This window comes from Kogia breviceps, chromosome X (genome assembly GCF_026419965.1).
Source record: "Kogia breviceps isolate mKogBre1 chromosome X, mKogBre1 haplotype 1, whole genome shotgun sequence".
Classification (NCBI taxonomy): Eukaryota; Metazoa; Chordata; class Mammalia; order Artiodactyla; family Physeteridae; genus Kogia; species Kogia breviceps.
Genome location: NC_081330.1, coordinates 12,153,950 through 12,166,053, shown reverse-complemented (window position 1 = coordinate 12,166,053; position 12,104 = coordinate 12,153,950). Strand labels below are relative to the sequence as shown.

Genomic DNA, 12,104 nt, shown 5'->3' with positions numbered 1-12,104 from the left:
TAAAACCCCGAGGAAGGTTTAAAAAAATCAAAACAAAGACGAAAATATTCACTTAAAAATAACGAGCCTCCCCGAAAGGGAAATGTTTGAACATGTGATGAGCAACGTGTGAGCCTGTTACACCGCAGAGCCGCGCAGCTTCTCGCCCGCGAAGAATCGAGAGGGGAGGGTCGCCTCTTTCTTTCTATTGAACCAATTTTCAGGTTCCTAAAATTCTGCCAAAGGGGGGTCCCGAGCTGCTGGCGGGCGGAGGAGCGGGACGCGACGGCCCTTACCTGCTCTCTCCGTCTCCCTACACCCACACCCCCTAGGAGCTCGCCCGCTCCCTCGCTTACACTCTCCTTCCAAAGAACTCTCGGGTCCCGGAGAGCCGCGATTCGGCACGGCGGCGCATTCTTTATAAACGACAAGGTGTGGGCACGCGGGGGGCGGGGGCCGGCGAGGGCGGGGCCGGCACAAAGCCGCCGGCGGGCTGTAGTAAAAGGAGAGCTCGGCAGGGGCGCGCCGACGTCAGCCGCCGGGTGGCAAAACCCGAGCGAGCCCTGAGGAGTGCGGGCGAGCGTGTCAGCCTGGCGTCCCCCGGCCCCTCCGGGGCAGGCAGGGCCCGCGGACGCCGCCGGAGCGGACTCGCACTGTCGGCCGCCGAGATCGAAGCCCGGCGCCCCCTGTCCGCCCTCCCCGCTCCCGCTCCCGCCCCCCCCCCCAGATCCGGGCGCCCGCCTTGCCCGCAGCGCTGCCTGGGCCCGCACTGGTCGCCACCTACACTTTGGGGACTCCGCTGTTGGCAAGTGCCTGCACCGAGCGGTAGAATCTCAGTCCGGGAGTCGGCGACTCCTCGCCTCTGGCCAGCTGCCCAAGTTGAGACAGCCGGACTCTCCGTGAGAAGGGCGCGCTGGGATCTGGGTGTCAGTAGGGCAGAGAGTGAAACTGACCGCGGCGGCTGCCACCTCCCACCCCACCCCCACCCCCACCCCCTCACGCAGGCCCCTCCTCCTAGGGCTGGTCGCTCTGGCTGGCAAACTAGGCGCAGAGTGCCCACCACCCGGGATGGCCAACCCCAGACAAACGGAGTGAGGTGGGACTGGGGGCGAGTGCTGAAGAGGGATTAAGGGATCGACACGTCGCCTGGGGCACGCTAGTGACAAAACGGGGAACGTCCCTGAACATTTGAACTAAAAGGAAAACTGCTCAGAAATTGTACAAGACAGGGGCGGATGGGGAAGAAGAGAGAGCCTGGGAAAGGGAAGGGGGGACAGGGTGGCCCTGGGACATCCTGGGAAACCCTTTCGGCGATGGCCCTTTCTCGGCGCGCGGATACCCGGAAGCCCGGCGCTCTGTTGAGGGACTGGGGTCGCCGCTGTCAGGACTTGGTCCTCAGAGCGGTCCATTAATCAGACCGTAGGCTCCAGCCTGGCGGTGGAGACGTGGCAGCGACTCCCGTGAAGAAAATCCGTTTCCCCTTGTCCCACCCATCTCCACCCGCTCCTTAATTCGGTTTCGTTAATGGCATTAAACCAGGCGAAGAAATTATATAGATGGATTAGTCCTACTGAATCCCAGGCGGTGACTCAATTACAAGAGCCTGCTGTGGCTTTCAAGACCAGGAGAGTGGGCTGCCCCTGCCTCCAGCCTGGGTCTAAAGGTCGGCAACCCTCTAAATTCAATTTGCAGCCTCTGTCCTTGGTCTGGGAGGAACTCCAGGCCTATTTTTCTTGTAAATAATATCTAATCATCTGGAGGTTGATGACACAATGTGATTATCCAACCCAAGTTTAGATCATTAGTATCAGTACTCTGGGAAAGAAAGAATTTCTCTTCAAATGACCGGAATCAAAAGGGGTGGCAACTTGGGTGGGTTTAGAGGAAAGATGAAGGGGAAAAGGGGAAAGAGTCCTCAGTTTACACCCAATAATAACCAGTTACTAAGGATTTAGCACCTACCCTGTGCCAGTGCGCTAAATGCTTTACATCATTATCTTATTTCATCTTCACAGCAGTCCTAGGAAGTGTTATTGCCATTTTACAAATGAGGAAACTGAGGCTCAGAGAGGTTAAGTAACTTGCCCAGAGGTCACACAGCTCGTAGTGGTGGAGCCTGGATAAAAAACTAGGAGAGCCAGGATAGGAAACCAGGTGGGTCTGTCTTTTCTGTGCTCTTCTATTAGAACACATGGTCTCTGAACACTCCTATCAGCCTGTTAAAAAGAGGGGGGAAGCACATTTTCACCGAACCTATCTGCCAATCTTGAACCCCTCAGTCTTTTTAAACTCCCTTAACTCAGCACGTTCAAACACACACACACACACACACACACACACACACACACACACACACACACACTCTCTCTCTCTCTCTCTCTCTCTCTCTCTCTCTCTCTCTCTCTCTCTCCTCTCTTCTGTACACATAACATTTGCTTTGTCTACATAACTCCAGGAAGCAACAAGACCCTCTTTTGGGAAAAGGGTCAGTCTCTGTCTTGGGGGTTATTAAGCATGGTGTCCATCCTGAGTATCTCAGCTTTCCTGACACACTAAGATTTCCAGGGAAGTTTTCTGCACAGAGAAGACTCCCCCATCCTGCAAGCCCTATCACCTCTGGCACCTCCGGCACAGGTAACTTCCAGCTGGAAGCCAGATATCAACCCTGTTCCTTGAAGGACAATAATAGTTAACATACGGCTAAACCTAGGTTAGTTAATATGATTGAGGTGAGTTGAAGAGATGTCTGCTTGGGAGTATTAGTGGAGTCTGCCTGTCCATGAACGCAAAAAGATAAAGTGTGTTTCTTCACCATAAACCACTCTGCCAAAGAAATAATCAGAAGATAAAGAAAGCAGACATTTCGTCCAAGAACAATATAGTGATGTGTGTTCATATGGGGGCAAATCAATGACGTCATAAAGGTATGCAGGCCGGAGACCAAGGATCATGAATATTCAAGGTCCAGGACAAGCACTCTCCTCTAAACAAAGCTTCTGAAGACCCTGCGAGGGAGGTCAGGGGCAGCCTCTTGCGTGAAAGGCATGGAGGCCTTCCCTTTTTCCAAGCCCTGTGAGAATATGAACAAAATGTCGTTGGTACTGGCTCAGAAAAAAGGACGCTCCAGTGTTCAGCCCCTGAGCTCCTTGGTGATTTTGGATGACCAGCCACTGGAAGATCTGACATCTGAGTGAGGGCATTCAGAGGGTGGTCTTTTCCCCACCACCAAATGGACTCAGTCTGGAAGCATCTTTTTTTTTTTTTTTTTTTTTTTGCGGTACACGGGCCTCTCACTGTTGTGGCCTCTCCCGCTGCGGAGCACAGGCTCCGGACGCGCAGGCTCAGCGGCCACGGCTCACGGGCCCAGCCGCTCAGCGGCACGTGGGATCTTCCCGGACCGGGGCACGAACCCGTGTCCCCTGCATCGGCAGGCGGACTCTCAACCACTGCGCCACCAGGGAAGCCCTGGAAGCATCTTAATGAAGCCCGGGCTTAGACTGTAGCACTTCTCTGCCCCTCCCACATTCTTCTGCCCCATCCCACTGGGGTGGAAGCTCCTTCACTGTCACTAGCAATTGGTGCTATCTGATCCCTCCACTTCTCCCTGCCTTGACACTATGGTAAAATGGTCCCTTCCGTCCTGTCTCGGCCCCTCCCATGAGAGAGAACTCCATTCATCTGACACAACCTGGGGCACAGCGATTACCCTGTAGAGTCAGGTAACTCAGCCCTGGAATGAAGGCAATATTCTAAAACAAAAGGCTGCAGGGCCACGCCCCTAAAGAGGGCCTGCTTGTTTTCCGGAGGGAGGAGCTGAGCTTGAGTCTTTGGTAGAAATGTGGAAAAGCTACTGAGAGTCTCGTCCTCTTGGCCCTATCGTCTCCCTGGTGTCTGTTTCATGCTAGTCCCCAAATGTCTCAAGACACCAGCCTCTGGATTCCAGCTCTGCTCATCCTCCAGCAGCTCTGAGCAATGCTTCTGGGCAAGACACCACTCGGTTCCATTGTGTGCGTGGGAGGGTAAGGGTAGGGTGAGTGGGGCTGCGGAGGACAGATACACTTAGGGCTTTTTCCTGGCAGGTTTGAACTGGCTGCGTGTAGAGCCATTGTCATCCGAAACCACCAAATTAGACGTTTCAGTGACAAGACTGCTTCTCACTGGACCGATGTGTTTTTCATTTGTGAAAGCACTTCACAGCAGAAAGCTGGTTCCGAAGGAGGCCAGCTGGCAAAAGCTACACTTCCAGCCAGGATACTTGAGAAAGGGGCCAAGATCTGGGAGTTGGAAGTCCCTTTAATTTTTAAGCTCACATCTCAGCACTTTGAACTTTGAGATCCAAATGCTAGAGCTCTGAAAGGACTCATTTCTGATGCAAACCCTACAGTGTTTATCTATGTCATGACTTAAGATTGCTTTCTAGCAGGATCATAGGTGAGTTGGTGGATTTCTGTGCCGTAAGAGTTGGGTAAAATATAACAAGACCCTACTGTATAGCATAGGGGAATCTACTCAATACTCTGTAATGGCCTACATGGGAAAAGAGTCTAAAAAAGTCTGGATTTATGTATATGTATAACTTATTCACTTTGCTGTACAGCAGAAACTAACACAACATTGTAAATCAACTATACTCCACTAAATTTTTTTTTTTTTAAAAAAGAGTTGGGTAAAATAATCTCCAAAGATGGTAACTGTGGCATGGCCATTGCAAGGTGGGCACTGACTCCTCCCCTTGATTCGGGGTGGCTTGTAACCGCTTCAGTGGTGGAAGTGATGCTCTACTCGTTTTAAGCTAGGTTAGAAAAGGCCATGCAGCTTCTGCCTGGCCCTCTTAGGACGTTTGCTCTGCGGAAAGCCAGCCGACGTGATGTCAGCTTACCCTCAGGCCACCATGGTGGAGACGTGACATCTAGGCTCTTCAGCTGACAGTGCTAGCTGAGCTTCCAGACGACAGCCAGCATTGACTGCCAGTCAAGCAACAGACCCATCTTGGACATCTGGCCCAGTCAAACCATCACATGACTGCAGCTCCAGGTGACATCTGACCTCAACCTTGTGAAAGACCCCTCAGTGGAGAACTACTCAGTGGCACCCTTCTCAAACTCCTGACCCATAAATATTATGAGCAAAATTAAATGGATGCTTTTAGGTGCGACATTTTAGGGTAATAAGTTATGCAGAAATCGTAACTGGAATAGTGACCGTCAATTTCTCCTAATCCTGTACACATATGCCACTCCACCCTCTAGAGGTAATGTCCTCTTAAATCCAGGCTGGCCTTGTGACTTGTTCTTACCAAAAGAATGTGGCTGAAGTGATGCTGTGCCAGTTCCCGGGCAAACTTTGGGAGACTTGGCAGTTCCGCTTTCTTTCTGGGGGAAGCCAACCACCACATAAGAAGGCAGACACCTTGACACCCGCGCTGCGAGGAAGCCCAGGCAGGCTACGCGGAGAGACCACGTGAAGAGCCGAGAAACCCAGCTCACGGCAGGAACGAGAGCCCAGAACATGACCGCAGTCAAGCCGTCCAGCCAGCGCCCATCCATTCAGCTGCGAGGCTCCAGAATTCATGGAGTAGAAAAGAGCCAACTTTGCTGCGCCCTGTGCAAATTCCTGACCCACAGAACTGTGAGTAGAGCTGAGAGTAGGGAAAAGTTGTAAGACAGAGAGATGTCCACGATTTATCTGAAAACAGCTTAACACTAAGATCTTTCCAATCTATACCAAACATACACGTGATTTTTCTGCCTCCCTTGAACTTGAACATTTAGGCCATTGTAATGCAGTGTTGGCATGCCTGTCAGGAATGAACATCTTTAAATGTTCTGTCACTTTCTTCTCTAGTGAAGGAGGACACAATGAGCTAGAACTTGTTCAAGGATTCTCCCAAACAAGGAACATCACTAGGCAGCATCAGCTCCCCACCCAGAGTCCCTATCAGTTCACAGCCTTCAGAACCTCCCGTGTCAAGAGGAAGGGGTCAGCAGAGGTGGCCTTTTCCTCATGGCGTGCTCCTGATGTTCTCTACATCTGAAACAGAGGCCCTAGCCGTCGTCTCTCGCAGTAAATAACACCCAGAAGACTTTGGCTACACTGCAATGCGAACAGGAAACATGTCAGGCAGAAGAATATTATTTCTCACAAAACTCTTGGCTATAGCGGTGAATTGTTAGCACATTCCCATTTGCCCTTATCTTGAATCCTCGATGAGACTGTAAACTCCAAGGCGACAAGGACTGGGTTAAACTCTCCTGAGACGAACTGCCCCCACACCCGCTCCACGGTTTACACAGTGCCGGGCACATCAAAGGCGCAGGAAATAGTCTCATCATTGTAACACCATTTACTTAATCTACTGGCTTTCCTGCTCCACACTAAATCGTTATCCAGATTATGCCATTTTATACTCACAGCAACCCTCTGAATTAGTGACTACTATTAGCTCCATTTTCCAGAGGAGAAAAGAAGCTCAGAGAGGTGAAACAACTTCCCCAAGACTGTAGTGAACGGATACACCCAGGAATGAGACTCGGGTAGGATCTCCTGTTTCCAAAGACCCTGCTCTTTCTACTCTGTGACACTGCATATTTTGTTAATGTTAGAAAATAATTAGTGGCTCTAAAATTTCTCCTTATTTAAAAATAAAGCCAAGCAGGGACTTCCCTGGCAGCCCAGTGGTTAAGACTCCACACTTCCAATGCAGGGGCCGCAGGTTCAATCCCTGGTCAGGGAACTAAGATCCCACATGCCGCAGGGCGCGGGCAAAAAAAAAATTAAAAAATAAAAAAAAGCCAAGCATTAGAGCGAGAACAGAGATCTCAGGGCTGACTGGGCTTTCAGTCGTTTTCTGTCCATACCCGCCCCCCACGTGGTAGACAGGGAGGTGTGCCAGCGGGATGCCCCTTCCAGGAAGGGCTTCCTATCCAGCTGTCAGGGGCCTGTCAGGGGGCAGCCTCTAGAGGTCAGCTCCTTCAGGGTCCGCCTCAGCTGCAGAACCCTGCCCTCACCGGAGGGCATGTCCTTCCTGGGGCGGCCCACATCCCAGTGAGCGAGGCGTGGCCATCTGCGGTCAGTGCAGGCTCTCGGGCAGAGGGCGCTCACGCCACGGCTCGCCACCTGATGGGCCGACGCTTTGATGTGCCTGCATCGCAGTTCAACTTCTCCCTCCACGGGATCCCACCTCCTCCGTCTTCCTTTTACAGGTGTTGATCCCTAATGAGCATCTTCCGGCACAAACTCCATCTGCTTTCAGAGATCCCAGCCTGTGACTCCTCCCTCTTTCTCTCCAACACTGTCTGACTGCCCGGGCTTTTGGTAAAGAGAGATTCTGAGAATCTTTCTCTTCTTCTGGTGATTTAAGTGACCATCACTGTGTTGCAAGTGCCTTTTGCCTCCATGTTGCTTGGAACCCTCTTCGGAACGTCAGGGTTTGGGGCTTGGAGTTATACCTGCCCACAGAGCCCGGATACCCAGCTGCTACCGTCCATAACAGTTACATTTTAGGAAAAGAGGAATAACTTGCAGATGGTCAGGAAATTCCAAGCTGGATTTCTAATGAGGTGATGAGATACTTGTACCTGCACGCTCCTTACCTAGAAACTGTAACCCAGTTGGTGTGATTTTACCTGGCACAGAATGGATTTGCACCTGGCACATGGCTGGGGTGACAGCAACCGTCACACTGTTGTTGGTAGAGCTGTACCTGCCGCTCTGAGGCTGTGTTCTTTTCTAAGGGACTCGCCATGCTCGGTTTCCCACTCCTGCAATTCTTTCTTCTCTTCCGTTCCGCTTCTGCCAGTGCAGCCTCCAGTGGTATTTTCCTTTCCATGTTCTCATCCCCTCTCCCACTACCGGGGTCTAGCGTGACTGTTCCCTATTACTTTTTTCTCCATATTTATTCACTCTGTTACGTAAAGCCTCCCTTTTCCCGATATCACCCAGCCTGAGAGGTCAGGACTTACTGTGGTCTGCTTGTGGAGAGAGTATCTCAGATCAGTGATAGGAGATCTGCCTCGCTGCCACTCAGCCAGCAAAAGAGGAGCCCCCCTGAGGATCCCCACTTACTACGGAAGGAAAGAAGCAACAGCATCATTTTTCTTCTCCATAGGCAAGCACTAGAAGCATTGTCAAGGCAGCAAGACTAATGACCAAAAAGAGGAGAGGCAATTAATAGATGGTGTTTTATATAAATTGTCATTTCAAACTTCTAACTGTCCTAAAAGTTAGATATTGTCACCCTTCATTTACAAATAATGAAGGGGGCTGAGAAAGAGCAATTTACCTGCCCGGGTAGCGGATATAGTGGTAGAGGGATTTGAACGTAGGTCTTTCCGTTGCAAAAACCTATGCAGTTTGCACTGCCAGATGCTGACATAGTCAAGAAGGTCACCTACCAGTCTTGGCACTGGGCCACAGGATTCTAGAAGAATCCATGACCAGTGAGTGAGTGATGCTGTGGCTTCGGTGTTAGTGGAGAGGACGTCTCTGAGAGCCACATCAAAGCATGCGCTCAAGTGAGCTACACACTGGGGCCAAAGGCAGAAGTCTCTCCAGAGGCCACTCTGCCACAGCCACAGTCCTACCCCGCTCCTCTGTGGTCTTCCTGGGTAACCAGCTCAGGTACCACTGCCAAGGCCAGGAGCCAGGTTACCCAGAAGGCCCTCCGTTGTGTGGTTCCAGCTTAGAGTTTGCCACTGAGAGAAACAGACCTGGGAAGGTGGGAATGAAGCAGAAGTCACTGTTCTCAGGACGCTGCGACATTCAGACAGTGTGACTTCACACACCTCTCTATGAGCTTCCACTTCCGGGTCACCTTTTCCAGCGAGACCATGGTGACTTCTCAGAATTCCAGTGAGTTCTCGCTTCCCCACCCCCTCCAATGCTTCAAGTTGGAGTCATTATGTAACAGGGAAGAGCTAAATCGGACTCCATGTTGGATCTGTTTCTTTGACTTTAACCTTTGCTTTTCGTTGCTCTTGTTATTATAAATCACACATAACGGCCTGCCTCAGGGAGCCCTGTCCCCTCTTGCCTGAATGCTGAACTAAACTGCCTCTGTGCAGCTCACAGGGAGAGGATCTGACCGCGCCCACCTGTGGATGGCTGAAATTAACACACCGCCTCTGTGGCTGGCTGAAATTAACACGCCCCCTCACAGAGGCTGGTCATTCCAGGAAATGTTTTGCAAGACTGATGGCCCTTTTTACTTTACTTCCCCACCACCTCTCCCTCTCTATTTTGCCTTTTTACTTACTTTACTTCCCTCTCTGAATCTATAAAAGAAACTGGCATCCAGACCCTGATAAGATGGTTATTTTGAGACATTAGTCTGCCATCTTCGCCGTCTGCCGGCTTTCCGAATAAAGTCGTCTTTCGTGCCTCAACACCTCGTCTCCGATTCATTGGCCTGTCGTGCAGTGAGCAGAGCGAGCTTGGACTCGGTAACAATTAGAGACATTTGATCCTCTGGCATAAACCTTACGGACCTTCACTCTCCTAGCTACTCCCACTTTTTATAAATATATACATAGATATGGTTAGATAGATAGATAGACAGACCTCTTTTTACTGCAATATTTCAGTAGTTCTGTTTTCACGACTGTGCCCAAACTGATATAGGTTCCACCCTGAGCCTCATCACCAGCCCTGTGTTATTAAAGAGCGACTCCCTGGAAGTAATGTAACTAAGGTCCAGTCATCTAAAAGCCTTTCTTCTTTCTCTTTAGAAACCACAGAAGATTCTGGGAAGATGGTGACCTGAGCATGGGTTGTTTCCATTCTCAACTCCAGGCTGCCTGCTTCTCCTCAGCCAAAAAGCTACTGAGGTCTGCGGAGAAGACTCGGATGTGAGCGAAGCCCTAGGCATTGTGGTAGTCTCAGCAGAAAGAAGTGTTGTCGTGCCTTCTCCCTTGAGAGGTGAGCAAAGATGGGGATGCAGCACCAGAAAGGCCCGGCCCAAGGAGACCAGGAGATCGGGAAACAGTATCAGACCTGTATTGCCCGTCTCCTAGGCCTCCTACCGGCCAAGAAAAAATGAAGTAAAGGAGCAGAGAGGCACTCTGCAAGGAGACCTGGGAAGAGGGCGGCTTCCTTCAAGTACTTAGTTTCCCACCACTTGAGGGCCTCCTAGCCTCTGCGGAGCTCTCAGAGACCCCTTCCACCATGAGCTGACCGCTATGGGCCAACAACAAAATCTTTATAGGGCTTCCCTGGTGGCGCAGTGGTTGAGAATCTGCCTGCTAATGCAGGGGACACGGGTTCGAGCCCTGGTCTGGGAGGATCCCACATGCCGCGGAGCAGCTGGGCCCGTGAGCCACAACTACTGAGCCTGCGCGTCTGGAGCCCGTGCTCCGCAGCAAGAGAGGCCGCGACAGTGAGAGGCCCGCGCACCGCGATGAAGAGTGGCCCCCGCTTGTCACAACTAGAGAAAGCCCTCGCACAGAAACGAAGACCCAACACGGCAAAAATAAATAAATTAATTAATAAAACTCCAACCCCCAACATCAAAAAAAAAAATCCTTTATAACCATCTCTGTGCATCCAGCACCCAGTGGAAAGTCGATGAAGCAATGCATGTCTAAAGAAATAAACCGATTGGGAGATAACAAATGCCAACTTGAACAACCACAACAGCTATAACAACAAGATAGGAAACAGAGTCACAGATATAGAGAACTAACTTATGGTTACCCAGCGGGGAAGAGGGGGTAGGGTGAGGTGGGAGATTGGGATTGACATATATACACTACTATGTATAAAATAAATAACTAATGAGAACCTACTGTAAAGCACAGGGAACTCTACTCAATGCTCTGTGGTGACCTAAATGGGAAGAAAATCTTAAAAAGAGTGGATATGTGTATACATATAACTGACTCACTTTGCTGCACAGCAGAAACTAACACAGCATTGTAAAGCAACTATACTCCAATAAAAATTAATTTTTTTAAAAAAAGGTGCTTACACAGAGATTCAAGTGCAGCCTAAAAAGAGGCTTTCTGGAACTACAAAATGTGATTCCCCAACTATACAGTTCAGTAGATGAATTGAAGGAAAGGATGATCACTGCTGAGACCCAAAATAGTGACCTGGAAGAGAAAGTAAAAGAAGCATCGCAGAGCACAAAGTCGAAAATACTAAGACAGGGAATCATGAAGGAAAATGTAAGAGACTTGTAGATTCTGAAGAATAAGAAGTCTTCTAGAAGAAGAGGGAAGAGACAGAGGAAAGGCAGTAATATTTTTAAAAGATAATACAGAAGAGATTTGCTGAGCATAACAGCTATAAGATTTAAATAATTTAAAAGATGCAAAGAATAACTGTTTGGAAATTAAGAAATATACCACTAGAACACCACTGGATCAAAAGTGAAATTGCAAACTATCGAGAAAGCAATTTAAAAGAACACTTTACTCTAAAACCTACTTGGGGCTTCCCTAGTGGCGCAGTGGTTAAGAATCCGCCTGCTAATGAAGGGGACATGGGTTCAAGCTCTGGTCCAGGAAGATCCCACATGCCACGGAGCAACTAAGCCAAGCCCATGCTCCACAACTACAGAGCCTGTGCTCTAGAGCCCACACACCACAACTACTGAGCCCACATGCATAGAGCCCATGCTCTGCAACAAGAGAAGCCCACGCACCAAAACGAAGAGTAGCCCCCGCTCGCCACAACTAGAGAAAGCCCGCGCACAGCAACGAAGACCCAATGCAGCCAAAAATAAATAAAATAAATAATAATTAAAAAAATAAAACCTACTTGGCACAGTAAACGCCTTTCTCAGAAAAAAAATTATACTCTTAAATGTCTTCAGTATTAATGAACAAAGATAAAATAACTTAGTATTCATCTTAAGATATGTGGGAGGGCTTCCCTGGTGGCGCCGTGGTCGAGAGTCCGCCTGCTGATGCAGGGGACACGGGTTCGTGCCCTGGTTCGGAAGGATCCCACATGCCGCGGAGCGGCTGGGCCCGTGAGCCATGGCCGCTGAGCCTGCGCATCTGGAGCCTGTGCTCCGCAATGGAAGAGGCCACAACAGTGAGAGGCCCGCGTATGGCAAAAAAAAAAAAAAAAAAAAGATATGTGGGAAAGAACCAGAAAACTAAAAAGAACTAGGAAAAGGCTTT

The 12,104-nt window shown here is 50.0% G+C and overlaps 1 protein-coding gene across 7 annotated transcripts in view; it reads right to left on the bottom strand.

Annotated features, from left to right (window-relative positions):
• FGF13 (fibroblast growth factor 13) overlaps positions 1–12,104 on the bottom strand; it is a 520,988-nt gene that overhangs the window by 498,443 nt on the left and 10,441 nt on the right. Inside the window, exon 1 of one of the 7 annotated variants that reach the window (XM_067022877.1) lies at positions 7,941–8,119. The exons of 1 other annotated variant lie outside the window; for it this stretch is intronic. The gene's annotated coding sequence lies outside the window, so the exon portion shown is untranslated. Of the gene's footprint in view, positions 1–275; positions 919–7,940; positions 8,120–12,104 lie in introns of those variants that run through there. 5 more of the 7 variants (XM_067022876.1, XM_059051398.2, XM_067022880.1 and 2 more) reach the window with 5 other exon arrangements.